The sequence below is a fragment of the Zea mays genome, chromosome 1 (assembly GCF_902167145.1).
Source record: "Zea mays cultivar B73 chromosome 1, Zm-B73-REFERENCE-NAM-5.0, whole genome shotgun sequence".
Classification (NCBI taxonomy): Eukaryota; Viridiplantae; Streptophyta; class Magnoliopsida; order Poales; family Poaceae; genus Zea; species Zea mays.
In genome coordinates this window covers 189574833-189578983 of record NC_050096.1, presented here as the reverse complement: position 1 = coordinate 189578983, position 4151 = coordinate 189574833, and the positions used below count along the sequence as shown (strand labels likewise).

Here is a 4151-nt window from a genome sequence, read left to right as displayed (position 1 = left end):
CGTAGGGCTAAATAAGAACGAAAAATTACAAGCTATGGCCCCATTAAAAACCTTTCTCCCCTCTTGGAAGGAAAAGGGTGCCATAGAAAAAATGAAAAAAGATTACATTAAATTGTGATGTACCTGCGCTGCTTTGCTGGAGATTGCCCCCGACAATGGCTGCGCTGGCTGCCATGGGCTGAGTACATCTACAACACCGAGTACCAGACCTCCCTCCATAACACGCCATTCCGGGTGGTCTACGGCCATGACCCCCCCCCCTCGATCCGTTCTTATGAGCTAGGTGAGACGAGGGTCGAGGCAGTGGCTCAAGAGATGGAGGCAAGGGAGGCCTTCCTCGTGGATGTGCGCTACTGTCTCCAGCAGGCGTAGGCCACCAAGAAGCACCACTATGACAAGTCGCACCGGCTGGTCACCTACTAGGTTGGCGACTGGGTCTACGTCTACGCCAGCACGCTGCTGCCTCACTGCCGCGCATGGTAGCTGGGAAGCTCAAGCCCCGTTACGTCGGGTCGTACCGTGTCTCGGAGTTGATCAACGATGTGACTGTGCGCTTGGAGCATCCGGTCGGCGCTCATCTTCATGATGTGTTCCACATTGGCATGCTGAAAAAGTTCGTGGGTGCGCCACCAACGTCGCCACCGGCCCTGCCTCCGACCATCGACAGTGCGGTGGTGCCTGAACCAGCCCGGGTGGTGCGGGCTCGCCTAGCACGTGGTGTCCGTTAGGTGCTTGTCCAGTGGCGCGGCGAGCCGGTCGAGTCAGCAACTTGGGAGGACGTCGACGTCTTTCGCACCTGGCATCCAGCGTTCAAGCTCGAGGACGAGCTGGTCTTCGAGGAGGGGAGAGATGTCATGTACGGCCGGCCATACGTCAGGCAACGACATGCCCGTGACATCCGGCGTGCGCGTGAGCGCGCTGAACGCGCCCAAGAGGCAACAGCCAGGCTGGGATAAGGCTAGAGAATAAGATTGAGATGAGCTAGGATAAGGCTAGAGAATAAGATTGAAATGAGAGAATTGTGGAGAGTTAGTTAGCAGCAGATAAGTCCAAGAAAGTAGGAGTTAGTTGAGAGTTTGTAGGAGAAGTTGGTTAGCCATAGGGCTATTTATAAGCCGCATGGCAGCAGGGAATAAGGCAAGCAAGATCATTATCATAATTCCTCTCTCTCTGTTAAGCCTACGGTTGAGGGGAATAACCTCACCGGAGAAGACGACCGAGGGCTATGAACTGCGTAGCCGAGGTTCGGCCAGTCAGGGGTTCGATGCCCTTGACAAAACAAAAGGCATGTGGTTAGTGATAAAAATGGTACGCTCCATACAAATGTTTCAGTAGATTAATTATCTATCATTATGATTTCTGCAGCAAAAAGGATCTTGAGTAATCAACAGAAGAAAAGGCACAGAAAATTGATACAGAGTATTTCTGTTTTTTCATTACAAATACTGAAAAAAGTTTTAAAATTTTGTACCTATAAATTATGTACTTGACTCTGAATATATAGCTTCTTAATCACATACAGCTATGAAATGGGTATGACAGAAGTACAATATTATGGACCTGAAAAGGCTGCAACAGTAACTATTTTGCGGGGCACCTCCTTGATAGTCACAGAAGGATCTTTTGGGTGAGGCAAATTGGAACCATACTTCGCTGGCATCACAAATGACATTTTCCATTTATTTGTACCAGCTGACTGTAGGTGACAACACACAAAAAGGATAGGTAAAACTTCATAACTTTCAAGATAATGAAGTAACCTGAATGGCGAAACAAGGACAGCTCAAAACAATGGCACAAGTGAAAGCCAAACTGCACCTTTTTTGTTATCACTGGGGTCGTCATGTCCATTGATTGGCTGTTTAACTCACCCTTCCGAGTAAAAATAGGTGTTGTCATTTCCATTTGCTCAGAGGCAGTATTCTGAAGCAAGAATGCCAATGATGAAGTCAATTAACATCAGACCATGACTATCCAATGAAACAACAAGGGAATGGACGTCTGGACCGTGGTAGAAACATGGCAAATACCTTATCGAATAAATATGATGCCAGCACGTTGAACGACTGAGATGACCCGTTGAAATGAACCCAGATCTTCCGGGCATCGTCGTTTCAGCAATGAAGTATGACTGATGAGAGTTCACAGCAGAAGAGACTATCATTCAATGAACCTCATAGTATTATCATATCCTAATGGGTTCCATTTCCACACATGCACAAATTTCTTTAACCAATGGTCGAAAAGCGACCACATATTAGAACAATTACCTCCACTTCTCTGATCTCATACTCTGCCTCGCACTTCAGTATGCGAAACAGAACTGTCTCGAGATCAGGCACTGCAAAAAAGTACATGAATCTAAGTCATAAATCGTGGCCTAAAATCCTGAGGATTCTACGATTTGGGGGTACAAGCTACTGCCATTCATTTATTATCGACCGGACATGAGGGCCTCCTCGAGGGTGCGGGGCTCGAAGCGGCCGGACGGGAAGGCGTACTTGGAGGCCTCATCGGTGTGCTCGGCGAAGCGGCGCTGCGAGGCGGAGAGCGCATGCGAGGCCAAGGCCAGCACCAACGACGCGCGGGCCTCCACTCTGCTCACACGGGTGCCCGCGGCCACGACGACTGTCCGCGGCGAGTGGACGTCTCGGGGAGGCTGGCCTAGGGCTCGAAGCAGCCGTGGGGAAGCGGAGCACAGCGGCGACGTCGCCATTTGATTTCCCCGCAGCTGGATCATGGATGGCTTCACTATGCTGAACATGAGGTCCCGCTGGCGGGAGCTGTCGCCCCGGAACACCTTCCACCGCGTGTTCAGCATCAGCGCCTGCGTTCCCATCGTCGTCCAAGCAGCACCCCAGAACACCACCCGAATAGGGCGAAACGAGCTGAATTGAGGAGCACGCGGCCTCTTGAAGCACAGAGGGAAACCACTTACCCGGGGTGGTTGAGGAGGGGAGCACTGGGAGCTCGAGGCCTCCTGCACGAGCAGCGGCGGCGGGATTCAGAGTCAACCGCAAAAACCCCAAACCCTAACAAATTTTCACCGGTGCCTTTCACCACCACCATGGGTGGGGGATGGGGCGAGTCGCGGGGGCAGGGGCGTGCTCTTGCAGCTGAACTCTACCTCACGGGGACGATACTGGTACTTGCTGTGCATGGTGGCGACGGGGTTCATGGACCGACACGACAGCGACGGTAGGTACATCGTTAGCGCCGAGTTCTGCTCCTGCTTTTGTGCAGCGAGGCAGCGGCGGCTCTTGCTGTTGGCGAGGAGGCGGTGAATGGGTTGAGATAATGGCGACGATGAGATTTGCAGGGGTAGAGGAGGCGAGATTCACGGAGACAGGGGCAGGCGAGATTCATGGGGCAGGGGGAGGCATCGCGGCTGATGAGGAGGTGGCGCAAAGCACGAGCACGACCTTCCATTGATGCGATGTGAGATTTCAGGGCGGGGCGAAGAGGCACGGATGCGGGGCAGAACCATGCACCACCTACCACTGTGGACGCCTACGATAGCCTCTTAAGAAGTAGTAGAGATTTGAGTTAGTCTCAAAATGAATTTTCAAGTGGTATCTAATATTCAATTGGTATCCTTGAGTCAATTTTCAATTGGTATCTTACTCAGTTTCAAAGTATCAAGTTAGTATAAAAAATCAATAATTTCATTTGGTATCTATTTCAAAATACCCCCTTGAAAGCTAAGGGGAGAATTCATTCAAGGGGAGCTTTTATTTAGTCAAAGGAAAAGCATTTGAAACAGGGGAGGAATTTCAAATCTTAAAATGCTTCTTGCAATCTCATTCCTATACCTTTGACTATTTGCAAAAGATTTTGAAAGGTTTTTTCCAAAAGATTTGCAAAAATAAACAAGTGGTGCAAATGTGGTCCAAAATGTTAAATAAGAGAAAAGCAATCCATTCATATATATAAAGTCTTTCATTGGTTTAATTCTAAGTAACCTATGCACATCTATCTCAAATTGCAAACTAGTTACATTTATACTCTTCATATTTGCTTTGGTTAGTGTTGACATCAATCACCAAAAAGGGGGAGATTGAAAGGGAAATGGACCTAATCATTTCCTATAATCGATTTTGGTGGTTGACGCCCAACGCAAACCATGTGGACTAACTAGTTTGTCTAGATAT

The 4151-nt window shown here is 49.2% G+C and overlaps 1 pseudogene; it reads right to left on the bottom strand.

Annotated features, from left to right (window-relative positions):
* Positions 1-1467: 1467 nt before the first annotated feature.
* On the bottom strand, positions 1468-2716 carry LOC103641724 (heme-binding-like protein At3g10130, chloroplastic; annotated as a pseudogene).
* Between the last annotated feature and the right edge of the window lie 1435 nt (positions 2717-4151).